Source organism: Gorilla gorilla, chromosome Y (genome assembly GCF_029281585.2).
Source record: "Gorilla gorilla gorilla isolate KB3781 chromosome Y, NHGRI_mGorGor1-v2.1_pri, whole genome shotgun sequence".
Classification (NCBI taxonomy): Eukaryota; Metazoa; Chordata; class Mammalia; order Primates; family Hominidae; genus Gorilla; species Gorilla gorilla.
The window spans coordinates 45619227-45639898 of record NC_073248.2 but is presented as its reverse complement, the minus strand read 5'-3'; positions in this window follow the sequence as shown (position 1 = coordinate 45639898).

The window sequence follows — 20672 nt, the reverse complement described above, 5'->3', positions numbered from 1 at the left end:
TTGATTGGTATTTGGAGGCCTCCAAAGGAAATCTGATTTAAAATCTTGATTCACTAGAAAAAAAGTATCTGGCCAAAACTAATCAGCAGTTGGACAAACTTCAGCAGCAGCAGCAGGCTGGACTCTTCACTGGGACCCTCCTCCTGGGTCCCCAGGGGCTGCATGTCCCCTCCCCCACCCAGCTCCCTGCTGTCCCTGTGCCTCTCTCCACTCCTCCTTCCTCTTCCCCATTGCCGGACACTTCCCTTTTGCCGTGACTTACCTGGGACCCCAGATGCCAGGTGCCCCTAAGACCCACCCCTCCCATGAGCCAGGACGCAGACAACCGTGGAACTCGAATCTTGGACCTGAGTGGCCAGCTATAGTGAAGAATCTCTCCAAGCCCAGGCAAGGCCAGCAGCTGCCCATAGTGCAGATTTTGGGGGGTTGCACGCAGCACAGGCTTTCCCGAAGTGTATGGACTTGCAAACGCAATGGTCAGAACCTCCCTCAGATCCCAGAGAGCAAATGCAGACTGGGCTGAGCCAGAAAACGATTCCTAGGATCCTCTTCCCACAATAAACCAGAGTGTCAAAAACCAAAACAACACACACAAGATAAAAAACCCAAATGCAGGACAAAGGCACATAAAAGTCATAACCCAAAATGTTTCCAGTAAAAATCAATTAAGCCATGATTCAGTTATGCAAATAGAAAAGCAGCAACCATCTGAGATTTTCGGGGTAGACGTGAACACATTTTCCCACAAATTCAAGACTTAAACAAGGTGGCTCTTTTACCTCATTCTGTTAATAAAATGAAACCTGAAACAGTCGATCTAATTCAAAACCAAAAATTAGAACAGGAAGGGAACTCTGTGGTTGAACTACATCACTCAGCAGAATATTTTGAGAGAACTTGGTGACGGAGGGTTGAGGGAGAAAGATGAAGAAACAGAACCCAAAATAAGGCCACAGCCCTGCAGATCCAATAGCCAGGCGGCCACTTCCCAGCCACCGCCTTCCACGGGACACTATGGAAACTCTTAGCAGGAGGGATGCTGGACAAAAGAGTGTCTCAGTGAAAACCCAGGGCCCCACAGGCTGGGTGCTGGGGCTCATGCCTGTAATCCCAGCACTTTGGGAGGCCGAGGCGGGTGGATCACCTGAGGTCAGGAGTTCAAGACCAGCCTGGCCAACATGGCAAAACCCCATCTCTACTAAAAATACAAAAATTAGCCAGGCACAGTGGTGGGTGCCTGTAATCTCAGCTACTCAGGAGGCTGAGACAGGAGAATTGCTGGAACCCGGGAGGCAGAGGTTGCAGGGAGCTGAGATCGTGCCATTGCACTCCAGCCTGGGTGACAACAGCGAGACTCTGTCTCAAAAAAACAAAAAGGAAAAAAAAAAAAAGCCAGAGCCAAGCATACCTTTCACCAGATCAATGAGGAAATTAACTACAACTATGGACAGTAAACCTCGTGAATTGCTGGTAGTTCTGAGGGCTTCTGTTTCTATGTCAAATCCTTCCTCAGAGTGAACGCAGTGCGTAGGATGTCCAGGTTTCACATCAACTACTCACGTGTCCTCCCTTCCCGTCCTTGACTGTTGCCCTGGGGGTCCTACCTGGAAGACATGCCTGTGCAAGGCAGTACCCCCAGGCAGGGACGCCCTGAGCTTCACTTACACTCCCCCCATTTTTCCCAGGTCCTTGATAGAGACATAAGAACGACAACATTTTGGAAATGGAGGAAAGATGAGAGGTTGCCAGGGGCAGTGGAGGGAGGGGGTGGTGGGAGGGCGAGGACGGGGTGGGAGGGCAGCGGTGCGGCTCTGGGGGGACCAGGAGAGGACTCTGCATGATGGGCACTCAGGGTCTTGACTGCATCACTGTTGACATCCTGGAGGTGCCATCGTGCTATTGTCCTACAAGATGCCACCCCTGGGCAAAACCGGATGCAGCGTGAACAGGATCCCTCTGTGTCGTTTCTTACACCCACACAGTGCTCTACAATGACCTCAAACTAAGACGTGTACTCACATCAACGAGCAGCTGCAGAGCAGTGACAGAGACGATCCCTCTTGGAGCGTCTCAAGCCGCCATACCCCAGGCCTTGGAGGCCTCCCAGGTGGCGTTGGGAAATGCCGCGTGGACCAGGGAGAATTCAGCCATGGAAGAGGCTGATGACAATGATCTGGAATAATCTGGCAGGATCTGGAATCACCAGGTCTTATTCCTGCTGTGGCCCCACATCGCTTTGTTCCTGTGAGTCAGTGGCACCCCTGATCCAGACCTCAGTCACCTCTTCCGTGACACAGAGCAGACTCTGGCAGAGTGATTGAAGAATACTCTTAGTTTTTCCCTTTTTTTTTTTTTGAGATGGAGTCTCGCTCTGTCACCAGGAGGGAGTGCAGTGGTGCAACCTCACCTCACTGCAACCTCTGCCTCCCAGGTTCAAACGATTCTCCTGCCTCAGCCTCCTGAGTAGCTGGGATTACAGGTGCATGCCGCCTTGTCCAGCTAATTTTTTGTATTTTTTGTAGAGATGGGGTTTCACCATGTTAGCCAGGTTGGTCTTGATCCTCTGACCTCATGATCCACCCACCTTGGCCTCCCAAAGTGCTGGGATTACAGGCGTGAGCCACTGCGCCCAGCCTACTTTTTCTTACTCTTATTGTTAAGGCTCAGCAAGAGAAGGAAGAGGTGAGATGTCCATCATGTAGGAAGCAACGGCCCTCAGTGGCAGCATCGTAGGCAGCCTGATCCCTCGACCTGGACCTCACAGGAGGAAGCTGGGAAATTGCCTCCAGAGATGGCCCAGTGTGAGGAGCAAGGTTTCCAGATGGTTTCATCTCACGGCATTGGGATCCCCTGCAGGGGCAGCTCCCATCCAGAGGCCAGGACCCCTGCAGTACCCAGGGGGGAGGGAAGAAGTGAATGAAAGCGATGTCCCCAGGGCTGCTCTCGGGGGTTCACAGTCCCTTATTTAAGCTGTTCTGTGTCCTCAGGGCCAAGGCCACCATGTGAGACAGAAAGGAGATGGTGGAGGCTGAAATACTAATGACGGTTACACTTATGTGGCACTTCCTCCATCCTGTACTGGAGGACACAGGAGAACAGATGGCCAGAGAGAGCGGTGTCAGAAGTCCACACAGAGTAGACGTCCACATTCTCTAGTAAATAACGGGGATTAAAAAGTGTAGAATTCAAATTTAAATTACAATCTTGAGAATAACTGCATTGTCCTGCTGTTTAGCACAAGCTAATTCCTACTTGCATGCCTAAGCTTGTTCCTAAAACAAGCTGAGTTTGGTGTGAGTCTCGCCCAGCGGTTCGTCTGGCTCAGCTGCCTGGTGCCCGACAGGTAGTCCTGGCAAAGTCACAGGGTGGCTCCTGCACAAACCGAGAGGGTTCCTGGCGCTTCCCCTGGGCCTTGTGCACCTGTGAGGTTCGCGTCTGTCTCCTTGACTTTCCCATCGTGTCAGGCCAGGCTGGGATAAGCAGAACCTCTTGGCAAGGGAGGCTCCTCAGCCCAGCTTCACAAAAGGGGAAGCTGAAGCCCGTGGGGGTCCCCTACCGGAGGTCTCTTGGGTTGTCTCCTGAGCCCCCACTCCCCTGACTCTGGGCCCATGTCTGCTGGTTCTCTACCACAATGCCCAGCAGGCCTCTCTCGAGGAATTCATCCAGTCCTCGGCTCTTTTGTCTTCTCTAAGTAAAGCCGACCTCCCGCACCTGCCCTGCTCTCCCTTCGTAAATGCAATTTCTTCCTGCATGGTGGCTTCCAGGCCTCATGTGCTTCTGGTGTGACTCCTGGACGTCTAAAGGGCTCCTGACCATCCCTGGCAAAGGCACAAAACTGGGGTCCTTGTGGCCTCTCTTTCTCAGGGCTCACATTCAGTGGGTTGGGAAACCTGGGGAGGTCCCCTGTTGAAACAACCAGACTCTGAACCCTTCTTATCAGCTCCACCCGCACTCAGGCCCAGTCACCTGCCTCCTAGCTGGGCTTCCACGCCCATCACCATGCCCCTAATACCTATGCTCACTGGAGCAGCTTTGGGGGCTGTTTACCCACAGCAGGCACTCCTGCATCCTCTGCCCTCAAGGGGGTTCCCTCTCTGAGGCCCTCCTGATGTCCCCTCTGCCATCTCTGGACATCATGGAGTCTGCTCCCATTTCACTGTGGCCTCTGCTGCACTGTGACATGACCAAGGGCCCTCCTGGCCACCAAGTGTGAACAATCTTCACCCTCCCATCTCTGTGCACTGCCACCACCTCTGAGGGTTCCTCCTGTCTGTCAGGTGTGAACAGTCTCCACCCTCCTATCTCTGTGCACTGCCGCCACCTTTGAGGGGTCCTCCCGGCCACCAGGTGTGAACGGGCTCCACCCTCCTATCTCTGTGCACTGGCACCACCTCCAAAGGGTCCTCCTGGCTGCCAGGTGTGAACGGGCTCCACCTTCCTATCTCTGTGCACTGGCACCGCCTCCAAAGGGTCCTCCTGGCTGCCAGGTGTGAACAGCTCCACCCACCCATCGCTGTGCACTGCTGCTCTCTGCAGCCATCCTGCCTCCCTTCAGTGTCCTCGTTACCAACTGATATGGTCTGTGCAGTTTGGTTTATTATCCCCTCCCCAGCAAAGACTGCTTATCCAACGAAGGTGAACGTTGGTTTTGTTTGGTTTGTTTTCTGCAACCTCTGCCCATAGAAGAAAGCTGGAGATGTGTTGGCACCATGAGTATGGAGTGAGTGAGTGAGTGAGTGAATGGATGGATGGATGGATGGATGGGTAGATGGATGGATGAATGGATGGATGATGGATGGATGGGTGAACGGATGGATGGATGGATGAATGGATGGATGGACGGGTTAATAGATGGATGGATGGATGTTTGGATGAATGGATGAATGGATGGATGGACGGGTGAATGGGTGAATGGATGGATGGATGAATGGGTGAATGGATGGATGAATGGATGAATGGATGGATGGATGGATAAATGAATGGATGGATAAATGAATGGATAGATGGATGGATGAATGGATAGATGGATGGATGGATGAATGGGTGAATGGATGGATGGGTGGATGCATGGGTGAATGGATGGATGGATGGGTGGATGGGCGGATGATTCCAGCCCTCAGTGCCCTCTGTTATGCTGCCCCCCAAGTCTGATGTGCTGGTGGTGAGACCATTGGCTTCCAAGTAGCTCCCATCTGTTCCCTGCAAAGTCACAGCCAGGGTCGATGGCAAACAGTGAGTCAGGTGGGGAGGCTGGGCCTGGGAGGCTTCTTGGGCCCCATGTGTGTAACCAGTGCAGGGTAATTGAACTTCGGTGTCTCCAAAGTCTGTCATCTATTCTTCTAAATGTCACTTTTTGCCTGGGCTTTTCTTGCCATTTTCTTTTTCCTGGAACCAGCATTGTTGTTCTCAGAGTGGCACTTGGGGATTCAGGGAGGTTTCCTATTCATTCTGTTTAACACCCCACATCTCCAGCTCTGATTAAGCCTGACATTGTCTTTATAGAGTGAGTTGTTAAGGGGTGAAAAACTCTTTTCACAATGATTCTTTTTTGCACCCCACGAGATGACTTGGGAGAAGTACCCTTGTTAGGATGAGCCCTCTGCTTCCAGAGTCTTCAAGAGCATTAACATGCAATAGAAAATCTGAGGCCCTCTTGGTAATTATGGATACTTAAATTGCATTATAGAGAGATGTGGAATTGTGCATGATTAACTGGTAGGATCTATTTAGGAAAATAGAAAAAAAATTACAGATTTTTTAGTGACATGTAAAATATTCATAGGATGTTGGTACCGAGCAAGAGAACAGAAACCATGCCTGTCTTGGTCTTTGTTGTATCTGCATCACACAGCACGGTGCCTAGCACCTGACATATGCTGGAAAAATATCACCTGAAATAAACATCACCTCATGCACAGAACAAGCTGCAGAATCAGGACTCGAAGCCTGGTGCTCAAACTCCTGAGTCTCTCCTTGTGTCTGGGCATCATGCAGCTCGACTGCCTGGGAGGATTCTCTCAAAGCATCATTGCCTCGAAGCCTGACATGCAGCCAGTCCCTCAGCACTCTCTGGAGTCTTAAGCCTTTCAGAAAGCAGCCAGCTGTGCCCCACATTTCTCAAAGCAGACCCCCGACTCTGAGATCTCACCCTTAGGGAGAATAAGACAATAGCTCTTCATAGGCCAATCACTCAAATGACTGTGTCCAAGAATGTAGGTAAAATTACCCTCTGCTCTATGATTAAAGTTGAGGCTAATTTTAATCACTTCTGGAAAATAATTAAAATGAGTCCGATGAAGCCTTTTCCAGCAGTGCCAGAATATAGAAGCGGGTCATCCATAACCACGGGGAGGGTGGGTGTTTAGGGCCGGCCAATCACCATGTGTGAGCTATTAATAAACTCTATTAATGAGCATCAGGATTTATGTGCTCCCTGCCACCTCCTCTTCCTTAACTGTGCCATCTGCAAGCCACGAGTTACCTGTGCCAGGAAGGTGGCGCCTCGGAACAGCGTGCAACGCTGAGATGGCTAACGGAAAAGGAGATGACGGCTCTTTTCTCGAAACCTGTCGGAAATCCTTGAAAACATGTGAATCCTTACTCAGAAAGGATGGCACGGCTTCACGCACAAAGCAATCAGTTATGGAAATAAGTTTGTGGTGTGCAGAAATGGAGCCAATGTGTCTGACACCTTCGAGGAGGAAGCAGGATGTTGGGATTGAGTGTGAATTCAACGAGGACTTTCAGTTTAAAATAGGATCTCGCAGAATATCTGTGAGGACTCAGGAAATGAAACAACCAGCCCTGTTGAGAGCTAAAAGCAGCAGACGTGTTACATGTTGCGTGTTATGGGCACCCCGGCCGGGGAGGGATACCCTCCCACTGGGGGCTGTGGCTGGATGGGAAGCAGGCAGGGCCCTCCTGGGGAGGGATAGAGGTCTTTCCATGAGGCTGCACCTGACCCAGAGTCCTGACCTGAGCCAGCCCTGGGCAGGCATTTCTGAGACAGCCGCCTTTCTTCAGATAACCCCATCAACATCTTTTTGAATTTTGCGAACAAAGGAAAGCACAACACAGAAGTCTCTGCATTTTTAATTAAAACCTATTGAACACTTTTGGAGGGGTTTTAGGGCATTACTTTTAATGGACTCTTTTCCCCCAAAATAGATAACAAATTGCTGGAACACCGTATCTTGAACAGCACTGGTATATCAGTGCGGCCAGGCTGCTATCACATAATAGCACAGGCTGGGCGGCTGAAACACCAGACATTGATTTCTCACCTTTCTGGAGCCTGGGAATCCATGATCAAGGTGCCAGCCAGTTCCATTCCTGGCCAGGGCCCGCTTCCTGGTTCACAGACGGCCACCATCCCCACATGCGGGGAGAGACAGTTCTGGGGTCTCTTCTGCTTCTTATCAGAATGCCAGGCTTAGGGGATTCAGGCTTACCTCAGGACCTCATTTAACCTGAGTCACTTTGCTATAGGCCCTGTCCCCAGACACAGTGACATAGGGGGTTAGGGCTTCCACGGACCGGTCCTGGGGCCACAGTTCTGCCCATGGCAGATGGGATCCAGGCTCGCAGGCCAGGCACACACGGATGGGCACCTTGGTCTAGCCAGTGGGTCTGCAACATACTGCCTGTGACAGCATCATGTTGTCTAAAATACTGATCTCTGCACTTTTGTTATTTTTGTTAAACAAATAAATATATTAAATATATATATTATATTTTATAATATGTACAATAATATATTTAATATATTTTAATACTATATTTAATATAGTATTTTAATATAGTATAAGTAATACCATAATATTAAAATATATTTAATATATTTTATGATAATATATTATTAATAATAAATTATCATAAAATATATTATTATATTAATATAAATCAAAATAATTGTATTATTTTATTTTGTTGTAATAGTTTTATTTCATTAGCTTTAATCTTTTAGGGTAAAATTCTCCTTGTTATAATACTTTCATGGTGAGACTTTCTTTTTCCTTCTAGGTAAGTTTCAAATGAACACATCGAGTTCCAGGAAAATTCCTTCTGAGAACTGGGTCAAGGGGCAGCTCCTGCCCTGCTTTGCTGAAGGTAGACTTCTCAGCTGTCACTACCATCCTAGGTCCTGGGAACTCAGGAGACACAGAGTCAGTGGCCCAGCTGTGCTGGCATCTGGTGGGAGGCACCAACACTCCTTATCTCCGGAAGCCATTTATGCCCCCACTCCTTTCCTTGACTTCCGCTTCTGTGACGTTTATCCTCTTCTTCTTCTTTTTTTTTTTTTTTTTTTTGAGATGGAGTTTTGCTCTTGTTGCCCAGGTTGGAGTGCAGTGGCAGGATCTCAGCTCACCACAACCTCTGCCCCCCAAGTTCAAGCGATTCTCCTGCCTCAGCCTCCTGAGTAGCTGGGATTACAGGCGTGTGCCACCATACCTGGCTAATTTTGTATTTTTTAGTAGAGATGGGGTTTTACCATGTTGGCCAGGCTGATCTTGAACTCCTGACCTCAGATGATCCGCCCACCTCGGCCTCCCAAAGTGCTGGGATTACAGGCGTGAGTCACCACACCTGGCCCATTTATCCTCTTCTTTATATAACTCTTACTAACTTCTTATTCAACTTATTGATCTACACTTAACCTTTCTGTGACTACCATTAATGAAAATCACTACATTACATGTTCTAATGTGTTTTTTGCTTCCTTACAGGGAGATTTGATTACCTATGTTGATTCAGTCCAGTTGCTGAATTCTCTGATAATTTGTAGTAATTCTTCAATTTTCTCTTGAATTTTCTGCACAGCTAACATATTGTTTCCACACAGTGACCATTCTCTCCCTCATGCCTGCTCATGTCTGTGTGCCTGTCTGCGTTGGCCGTGCAGCTCAAGAGTACAGCATCTGCATCCTGGTCTCCACCCCACTGCCATCGCCATTCGTAGGCTGAGACTACACAGCCCCACATCTCAGATCCTCCTCTGCCTAATGGGGATGGTTCTATGGTGATGTCAGAGGTGTGTGAGATGGTTGATCTGCCCGTAGCCTGGGAGGCCCCTGCGCGTGGAACAGGAAGGGGTCAGCATCTTCAATCTCCCCATCTTCTTGTCTGAGTAAAGGTCCTCAGAAGGAGGTCCCCTAGCTGACAGCAGTGGCCATGGGTGGCGGGCACTGCCGAGCCTGAGAGCAGGGTCCACGTCCTACTCATGCCAACAGCTTCCTCCAGGTGCCTTGAGAACACATCCTTTGTGGGATTGAGGAGATGCCGGCAAATCGGGCTGAGTTTTACCCACTCCTCTTCAGCAGGCAACCCCAAGCTTCTCTCTGTGACTGTGGTGAATCCCACTCACAGGTTGTGTTAATGGGAATCATCCTTGAATTCTCCCAGGGGTGCAGGCAAAGAGGTTTCTCACAGGACTATGGAGATGCAGCTGTTGATAGGAGTTGACTGCAGGGCTTATGAAGAAAGATGGGGAAAAAAAGAAAGAAAAGTCCCCACAGAAGAACCGTGAGGTCCAAAATCCACCTGCCAGTGGTTTCAAGGGGAGACTCAGGCAGGAGCGGGTGGGGGGGGCCTATAGGAGACTGTGGTTTTGGGGCTCCACAAAGGGCATGCTTGCTGGGGGCCCACAAGGTGGGGGCATCTGACAAGGGGGGTGGAGGCTCTGAGTGGTGTCCACTAGACCTGGAGGGGCTTCGCTGGGGGTCTGCTGCCGGCCAGCAGCCAGAGTCCGGAGAACAGCACAGTGGTCAGCCCAGGGCAGGGAGGGGCCCCCGGGGCTCTCTCCTCCCACACTCACTTCCCTACTGCCCCCACCCCAGGCTGAGCCTCGCTGGACATAAGAGGGGCTGTGATAGGAGCACCCCACAGAGTGGTCCCTCCAGCTGGCAGAGCAGGAAGGGCCCAAGGGGATGGAGCGGGATGCAGAGCACGCCTGCCACTGTGGTTTGAAAAGAGGAGGGAGACGTTCCCATCAAGTATGGAGGAAAAGTATAAGTTGAGTTGAGCCATCGCTGGGCAAAGTACTATTAGAGCAAAGCAAAGCTGTGTGTGCCGCCGTTTTCTTCCTTTAAATCCTATAATCATGTGTTACAGAGAGGCCACTTAAGTCCACAAGTGTAGGTTGAACGTTAGTGATTTCTTCTCTGGGGACTGTTTTGTGTTGTGGCGGTGTGAGCGGTGCTCTGTGGGCCTGGAAAATCACAGGCCCGTCCTCGTCCCTCCCCAGGTTTTGGCCACCTCCTCTTACGCGTGTCACACCCCCAGCCAAGGGGGCACCATACTGTGTGTTTTTGGCTTTTTTTTCCCCCCACTGTTTGCTAATTGGCTTTTACCTTTTATGGTAAAGGCACAGCTAGGCAGGGTCACGTATGCAAGGCTTGCTTCTCAAATGGCAGGACTCTGGGGGGTGGCGATTTAGATGTGCTTCTGCCAGAGTGACCAGCAGGCAGATCTGATGGGACAGTTCCAGCCCTGCCTTCACTACCTCCTGCCCCCAACAGTGACCCCCAACGTTACCAGAACACTGACCTGAGTCACAAAGGGTTACTTCTGTTTGTTCTCAGATGTCCTTTGAATGGTCATTTAGTGCCTTCAGTCTGTGGCTGTCCAGGGAGCTTTGCTCATCTTTGTGACTGTGAGAACCCTGTGTGGACGCACAGTAGCAGGAGGTCCTTTACGTGTGTGTGTATGTGTATTTGTGTGTGTGTGTGTATCCTCCATATATACACAGAGAGATTTATTCTAAGGAATTGGTCCATGTGATTGCAGAGGCTGAGAAGTCCCATAGTTTGCTGTCTGCAAGCTGGAGACCCAGAAGAGCAGACATTGTGAGTCTCAGTCTGAGATCAGGGCAGATGGATGTCCCAGCTCATGGAGTCAAGTAGAAAGAGCGAATTCTCCATCCCCTCATCTTTTTGTCCTATTTGAGCTCTGGCGGTGTTGGGTGAGGCCCACGCACACTGGGGTGGGCCACTGCTTTACACAGCACACCCATTCACATGCTAACCATGCTGGGAAACAGCCTCACAGACACACCCAGAAATAAGGTCTAATCAGCTATCTGGGCACCCCGTGGCCAGGACAAGTGACACATAACATTAATCATCACCAGTCATTTCTAGTTCCTGACTCTCACAGGAGAAAGAGCATCTGGGACACCCTTCCCCTGCATGTCAGGTGAATGTTCACACTGCCTTGGTGGGAGTGCTGGCCACTGGGGGCACAAGGGCAGTTGGAATGGGTGCCGCCAAGCAGACCCCTCACCATTTGCATTTACACCCCACAAGCAGCGTACGGACATTCCAGTGGCTTCATGATTTACCAGCACATTTCTGATGTTAGTCTTTGGTGTGAGGGAGGGGTCACACTGCACTTTCCTGCAGTTTCCTGCTTCCTCATCTGTGCTGAGGGCCAAGATCATTGGAAGCTGTGGATGTTCTTCTCAGGGTGTTCAGTGCCTGGGAAGAGGAGCTGCATAGGAATTGTTACATTCTGCTGGGTGTGGTGGCTCATGCCTGTAATCCCAACACTTTGAGAGGCTGAGACAGTGGATCACCTGAGGTAAGGAGTTTGAGACCAGCCTGGCCAACATGGTGAAACTTCATCTCTACTAAAAATACAAAAAAAAAAATTAGCCAGGCATGCTGATGTGTGTGCCTGTAGTCCCAGCTATTCAGGAGGCTGAGGCAGGAGAATGTCTTGAACCTGGGAGGCGGAGGTTGCAGTGAGCTGAGATCACACCACTACACTCCAGTCTGGGTGACAGAGTGATACTCCCTCTTAAAAAAATAAGAAAAAAAAGAGGAAGAAGAATGGTTACGTTCCAGTTGAATAAATTCCTCTTCTTCAGCTAATCTACTCTCTGACCTTGGAATGGTCACTTCATCTCTTTGGGTCCCAGTTAACTCATCCCTGGGATAAGATTGTAAACCAGTGATTCTTAGCTCCTCTCCAGGGCCACTGCCACAGAGGAATATGCAACTATTTCCTCCATGATTGTGGATCCATGAGTAGCAATGCCCACTCTGGGGTGGGAGCCTCATGTCACAGGGCCTGGAGGTCTTCCTGGTCTAGTCTCGCTTATTCCTAACTGATCACTGAGGAGACAGGGATGAGTTGATAACTGTTCCTGGCAGGTGCTTAGTGAAGGAGATGCTAGGGAAAAAGTCATGTTTACATTTTAACACATCCCAGCAGAATTAGAGTCTGTCCTGCTCATTGGAAACATGGCCAGATGCTCATGTGTCTTGCTGCCCTCCATGTGACCCCAAGTGGGTCTGAGTGTGGGCTGCAGAGGCACAGCTGTGGCAAAAGCCTGCAGAGAACTCAGTGTCTCCTGGGCGTGCATGCTCTGTCTCTCCCTCCCTCCCTTTCTACATTCTTTATTATGGACTATCTCAAACATGCTGGCAAGTAGAGAAGCCAATCTCTGGAATCCATCCTGCCCCTACTCTCCTCACTTATCAACACTTTGGTTCAGTCCATTGCTAATGGCACATCGGGCAGTCAGCTGCCTTCATCCTACAATGCAGTGTGGCAAAAACTGGCCTTTGTGGCAGGTAGCTGTTGCCATAGTCTGCTCAATTCACTCATCTTGAAGTCTCATTGTGACTGACTTATTGGATAGAAATCATGCATTTGCATGATAATACCTGTTTTGACACTTGATTATGCCTTAACATTACACTGCATGTATCATTTCTTTATGTTAACAAGCACTATGAGATGTATGATTTTCTTTTTCTCTCATTTTTAGAGCAACCTACATTGAATAGCTCTGGATACTTGGGTGATATGCATGATCTAGAAACTGCAAAAATGGTATGGAGTAGAGAATAGGAAAACATATAAAGGATGAAAAAGTATAGTGATTTGAAGTCTACCAAGACGCAGAGCACTTGCACCTTGTTTTCTGTTAATTCAAGGTGTGTTTATGGTAGGGTGAAGAAGGCTGACCCATGATATGGTTGGATACTGGGTATTACAGGGATTGGTTTTTCTCACTAGCTCCTCATAAATCTGCAGCAGGCTGATTCTTTCCCTAGCCATAGATGAAACCCCGATGGGTCCAGATGGTTTTCCTGACTCTTGGATAATGGAAAGTGATTTGGTCACTTGCAGCTGCAAATACAGTCTTTGGTCAGAAAACGGAATGTTCATTCCCCAAACCTGATTTTATGTCACATTTTCCTCCTTCCCTCAGCTCACACTCCTTTAGGCTAGAGGTCTACAGAGAGAAAGACGGGCGTGATTGGATAGTCCCTGTTTACTTGTCTTATACTTTTCTCCCCCAGTCTTTATCTCTAGTTTGCCAGCCAGTGTCTGACCCACCAATGCTGGAATGGAGGGAGGTGTAGGCAAGAGGGTCTTACATGGTCAGGATTCCTAGAAACTGCTCTCATTCTTCCAGCCTTACAGATGTCTGTATCTTGCTCTCTTCTCATAGACGTTTTTGTGGTTCCTCCCACATGGGCAGCCTGAGAACATCCTCTGCAGTTCCAGGACCCTGAGCAGAGCATCTTTCCAGGTGGTCCTCAGGATGACCTCATAGCCACTCCTCCTCCTCCCAATGTCTGTCTGCTCTGTGGGGACCACACCCACAATCCTGCCCTGACAAAGCCCAGGAGTGAGGATGGATCTGAGTCAGGCCGTGCCATCCTCCTGCCATAGGCACTTGGCTTCCTCATGCCTGGGTCCAGTCAGATGACATGCACCAAGTTCTTTGTGAGGCACATGGAGAATATTCTCGATGGGTTTGACATGAAATTCAACAAATATAGGGCTCTCCTGACTTTTCAATCCAACCAAGATTGTCTAAGGAGAAACAGAAAGTGATCAATTTGTCCATTTCAATGAAGCTGTTAATTTCAATTTGTTTCTTGGCATAGAGATGCTCATCACATTACCTTTTGTCTGTTTATAGAATAAATAAAGATATATTTTATAACCTTAGCACAAGGAATAAGTGGAGATATACTGCAGATCTCTTCTACCCTTTTGTAGTCTCATTGGAAGGCACACTGTGAGGAGTTAAAGATGTTTACTCTGATGCCTGAAACAGCCATGGGAACTACAACAATAATGACTTAAGTAAACCAACAAAGGAGAAAATATGGAATTACAAAAATAATTAATCAAAAACAAGTCAGAAAAAGAGTAAAAAGGGAACAAAAAATACATGAGACAAATTTGCAAGATGGTGGATATAAAGAATAGCAATATTCACATTAACTGTAAATTATTTAAATGCCCCAATTAAGATGAAGAGATGTCAGATTAGTCAAGAAAGCAAGACTCAAATATATGCTGTCTACAATAAACACATGTTAAATAAAAAGACATATAGATTTAAATAAAAGTATTAAATACATATATTATATGCTAGCACTAATGTTAAATTAGTGACTATGTTAATATCATACAACGTATACCTTAGAGCAAAGAGTATTACAGTAATATCATTTTATAATGGTAAATGGGTACATTCACCAAGATCTCATAACCATCTAAACTTCTGTATCTCTAATAAGAAAGCTTCAAAGTATATAAAAGGCAAAAACTGATACGATAAAGATAAGTTAAAGAAAATCTACATTTATAGCCTGAGATTTCAAAACTGCTGTCTCAATAATTGATAGAGTAAGTAGACAGAAAAGAAGTAATGATATGGAAATCTAAACTTGATGTCATTGATGTTTATAAAACACTCCACCTGACAACAGCAAAACTTACGTTATTTTCCAGTGCACAGGAAACACTTACCAAGACATACACCATGTTATGGGTCATGAAAAAGTCACAATAAATTTAAAAGTCTTGAGGGGATGGATGTCCTATTTATCCTGATGTGATTATTACACATTGTATGCCTGTATCAAAATATCACATTCAATCCATAAACATATGTGCCTGCTATGTACCCATGGACAATTTTTTTAAAAATTTAATAAATTTAAAAGATTTAAGTCAAACAAAGGCTGTTTCTGAATGCAGTAGAATTATATTAGAAACCAATATGAGAGAGAACCTTGACAAATTCTGAAATATTTGGAAACTAAGTAACACATTTCAAAATAACTCATAGGTCAAAGAAAAAATCAAAAAGGAAATTTAAAATACATTTTGAACTGAAATAAAATCAGATCAAAATTTGCATCATGCTGCCAAAGCAGTCTTGAAGGGGAAACTTACAGCAATGAATGTCTCTATTAGAAAAGAAAAAAACCTTAATCAATGACCACTAAGGATCTATAAGAAGAAGACAGAATTAAACCTAAAGAAATCAGGACAAAACAAATCATAAACTAGGAGCAGAAGGCGATAAAAGGTGAAACAAACAATAGAAAAAAATCAGCAAAGCCAAAATTTATTTTTTTGAGAACATTTTAAAAATGATTAATCTCCCGTAAAGAAAACTCCAGGTCTAGATGCTTCACTGGTGAATTCAACCAAACATTTATGGAGGTGAGAGCACCAAGTCCACACACTCTATCTCTGAGCTGGAGGGAGGGGGATACTTCTCTTCTCATTCTTTAAGGCCAACATTACTGTGATAGAAAAACAAAAACAAAAGAGAGACATTCAAGAAAAAACAACAGCTAGCCTATTCCTCTTATCAATATAGAGGCAAAAATTCTAAATAAAACTTCAATAAATAGAATTCAACAAAGTGTAACAAATGACATAATAGTATTATGAAATAGGATTTATCCCAGGAACACAAGGTTTGTTTAACACCTGAAAATCAATTAATATAATTGACCATATTAGCAATCTAGAAGATACAAAGTGTACAATCATCTCAATTGACGCACAAAAAAGCCATTGACAAAATTAAACCTATCTCCATGATAAAAAACAAACCAGAAATAGATGGGAACTTCCTCAGACTAATAAAGGGTATCTATGGCAACCTTAAAATTCACATCAAACTCAGTGGGGGGAAAGACTGAATGATTTTCTCCTAAAAACAAGACAAGAATGCTGCTCTCATCATTTATCATCAATATTGACCTGGTGGTCCCAACCACTACAATAAGGCAAGAGTACACACACACACACACACACACACACAAATATACAGGATCTAGACTTGAAAAAAAGAAGTAACACCATCATTATTCAGAGGACATGATAGTCTATTTTAAAAATCCATTAAAACCTACATAAAACTCACTAGAAGTAATAGTGAGTTTAGCATTATTGCTGACACAAGATTAATAAATAAAGATCAATTATATTTTTATGTAATTGCAACAAAAATCCAGAAAATAAAGTATGAAAAAATACTGTTCACAATAGTATCAAATAATGAAGTATCATGGGAAAAATTGACAGCAGATGTATAAGACCAATACACTGAAAACTATAAAGTGTTGCTCGGAGAAATAGAAGAACCAAAGGAAGAGAATGAGTTTGTGGATCAGACAACTCACAACTGAGGATGTCAAATTTCCTAAATTGATCTACAGATTCAAGACAATCTCAATGAAAATCATGTGCATTTTTGTAGAAACTGACAAGCTGATTCTAAAATTTATATAAAAATACAAAGGACCTAGAATAACTCAAACAGCTTTGAACAAAAGAACAAAGTTGGAAGACTCAACACTACCTGCTTCATGACTGATAAGATACAGCAATCGAGACAGGGTGATTTGGTTTGGAAACGGACAAATACGTGAATGGGACGGAATAGAAGGTCCAGAAATAGATCCATACTTGTATGAACAGCTGATTTTGACAAAGTTGCAAAAGTAATTCAGAAAAAAAAAGATAGTCTTTCAACATATGGTGCTGGAACATTTGGATATACATATGCAAAAAAAAAAATGAACTTCGATCCATATCACTCACTATATGCAAAATTTAATTCAAAATGGGTCATGGTTCTAAATAGAAAATCTAAATTCTCAAACTTCTGGAAGCTTACGTAGGAAAAAAATCTTTGTGACCTTGGTTTAAGCAAGTAATTCATAGATACGCTACCAAAAAGTAAAATCCATCAAAGAAAAAATTCATAAATTGAACTTCATTAAAATTAAAAACTTCTGGTTCAAAAGATTATTAATAGAGTGAAAAGACAAGTCGTAGATAGGAAGAAAGTATTTTTCAAGCATAAATTTGATGAAGAAATTGTATCCAGAATTCAAAAGGAACTCTCACAAAGCTCAGTAAGAAAATAACAACCCATTAAAAAATGGGCAAAATATTTAAATAAACCATGCACCGTAAAACACATATGGATAGCAAATAAGTGCATGAAAAGATGTTCAACATCATTGGCCACGAGGGCAATGCAGATTAAACCACACGAGATACCACTACACCTCAATCAGAACGGCTGAGAAAGAGGCCCACCCATAACCAGGAACGGGGGCAGCCGGAAGGAGTGGAGCCCTGGCAGAGTGGAACCCCATTACCGTACTGTGTGGCCATTTCTCAAAATAGGTTAATGGAGTCTATAATCCCAAAGCACCTAACCTACTGAAATCCTCCTGTATTAGGAGCGAGTCTTCTTCCAGGCTCGAAATGAGGGGAAAAGAGTTCGTCAACAAAGTTCAGTTGGATCCTTGGGCATCCACGGAAAGATATTTGCAACAATAATACCAAGTGGCCAGAGAGCACAGGACGGGGCTGTCCCCCAACCTGGCCTCCTGGAGCCCTTTTGGTCAACTCAGATGTTGCACTTTTTCCTGTGTAACTCTGACTTGAGAAATATGCCCACCTGATGGGGCTCTCTCATGGCCCAAGGACAATCTCACAGCCTACACGAATCCTGTGGAATGAGATGCTCTAGGAAAACCCTCCAGAGTCTGAAGCCTTGTCACCTGGGAACTGAGTCCAGAGTGAAGGAAACGCCTCCAGGAACCATCTTTCCTATTCCCCAGCAAACTCCTTTTCAGAGGCAGTTAATTCGGGCTCGTCTCAATGCATAAAAATGCTTTGTTGAATTGAGGCAATCACATCTGTCTGCACTAGTTTATTCCTTCTTGAAACATTTATCAACATAAAATGCAAACTTAAATGCAAATTATCTTCCATCCTCTCTTTCACATGGTGCTCAAAGGTGATAAAACGATGAGTTCATCAGGGGTTTTTTGACTCAGAAAAACATTGCACTCCTGAGTATCTATTTCTTGAATTTAGTATCTTCAAGTTCCTAATTAACATAAGACTTTTTTGCAGTTCAGTAAAGATAATCAAAACGATGTCTGTTTAAACCAAGAACACTTTCTCTTTCTCAGTCAACCATAATTTGATCAGATTTCAGAGAGGGTTTTTTTTTTGTCCATACTTGTGGAAATGTGAAATAACTAAGCAGTTAAAATTCATGATCTACACTTTTGTGTCATTATTATTGCATTAGCATGAAATTATATTTCTAGTTAGTCATAATTATACTCATAATTATTCAATTTGTCACTATAGGTTCTCCTGGAAGTATTATTGGAGGATTTATTAACACTAATAAATTGTTTTTTTATCTCCATATTATGAATTGTTCTCATGTGTGATATGATCTATTACCCATAAAATTATAACAAACCCCAAGCATTGGTGGCTGCCCAGAAATGTGAAGGAAACCTTTTGTCAGCTCATCTGGGATGTGACTCAACTGCCAACGTCAGGGAGGAATAGCTTTGTGCCACCAGAGCTTGCTGCCATTAGAAGGCTCTCCAAGAAAAAACTCACAGTGGATGAAAATGGAATATTTTTCTTCCAGGCCATTCCCATCCAGCCAGTACAGCCCTGATGCTGGAGCCATTCTCTGCAGCTCACAACTTGGCATTGATTGGACATAACATCCGGCCAGCTGGGCCCTTCCTTCTTCTGGCACACGGTCATGTTCATATCTCTGCTGAGGCTCTTTGGCCACTTGGTATTACTTTGAAACTCCTCTCTTGGAGATAGAGTCTCATTTTCATGAATTTGGTATTCCTTTTAAACTCCCCCTAGAGGCAGATTCTCATTTTCATGAATTCGTCACTTGCTACTGCCCACCTACCATCCTCTCTCTGTCTCTGAACTCGTACAGTATCCTCCTGCCTTTCTGTTCAAAGACTTTCACGTATGAAATTAGGGGAGTAACATCACTCCCCCGAGTTCTTATGTTCATGTGCTCTATCACAGAGCTTCAGGATGTGTGATATTCCTGGTGGGTGTTATGGATGAAATGTTGTTACTCCCCAAAGTTCACATGTTAAAGCCTAATCCTCAGTTTGACTGTATTTGGAGAAGGGGCCTTTAAACAAGTATTTAGGTTAAATGAGATTGTAATGGCAAAGCCCTGATCTAACAAGATTAGTGTCCTGACAAGAGACACAAGACAGCTCCCCCTCTATCCACCAAGTGAGGACACAGCCAGAAGGTGGCCATCTGCAACCCAAATGGAGAGCCCTCACCAGGTACCCACCCTGCTAACACTTTGATCTCAGACTTCTGGCCTCCAGAACATGAGGAAATTAATTCCTGTTGTTTAGGCCTCCCAGTCTGTTGAATTTTTGTTATGGCAGCCCAGGCAGGCTAACGTGGTGAGGGGCTGGGTGATATTTATTTTAAACATGGTGACCATGTTCTGCACTAGTAATGCACAGGGGTTGTCTTATGCAAAGTGGTTTACATGGGACATTTTGTTTGATCCTCACAGCATGCCTGTGGAGTAGGGTTTATTATTATCATCCCCTTTCACAGATAAGACTACTGAGGTGAGTGGAAGGTAACCTGGGCAATGAGTGGCCATTCAGGTCACCTGCATTCTCTCATGTTGTGTGTGGGTTTTCATCTGAGCATCCTCATGGGAGCCTTTGTTCCCCTGAGATGGGGGCTGTGCTGGTCTCCTAGGCCTGGCTGACACCCTGCTCACAGAGCCAATGCCAGGTGTGCCCATAGATTATGAACAAAGGGAGCAAGGTGTGTGGGGCTGGGGTGCTGGCCACCTCCTCTGGGGTGCACCATCATCATTGGCTGCTCCCTGTGTCTGCGACCTTGAGCAACTGTGTGGTCTCTCCACACAAGACAGGAAGCCAAGTAGTCCCCCCACCATCAACCCCCCAACCCTGCAGCAAGTGCTTCTGGTTACCAAATCCAATTCAAAATCCACACGATGTGGCACATCCTGCATTAGATGCTGAAATCCCAGCAACACCTAACAGCTTCTGATCCCAGGAAACCACAACTGTCTACAGGAGGGCCCAGCCAGGTGAGCCCAGGTGTGAGGCACTCAAAAGGCAGCCATAAAGCAGTCCATAGGCAGGTGTAATTTGGGGGCTGAGGGGCCCTGCAGTCTGACTGGGTTCTCAGGAATCATGAATTCTTACAGGACAGGGCTTCTCACCTTTGCTGCCCTCTCCCAGCCATTACCACCTGGCAAAGGGTGCAGAGAGGTGCCCCTCAGCGTGCTGGGTGTGGCAGCTCTGGGATGGGGACACATCTCCTGCCCTACTCCAGTCACTGCCCCCAGGCCCTGCTGGAGGACCAAGGGGTCTGAGGCACTGTCAATCTTTGGTCAGTGCCAGCCCAGGGACCCCTTTGGCCAGCGGCCACCTCAGGATGCTATGTTCACTCCTTGGGAAATTAGTTGCTAATTCATTCTGCTGTAGGGCTAGTGTCACACTGCATTTATTTACATAGCTGCAGGATGAGGAGATAAATGA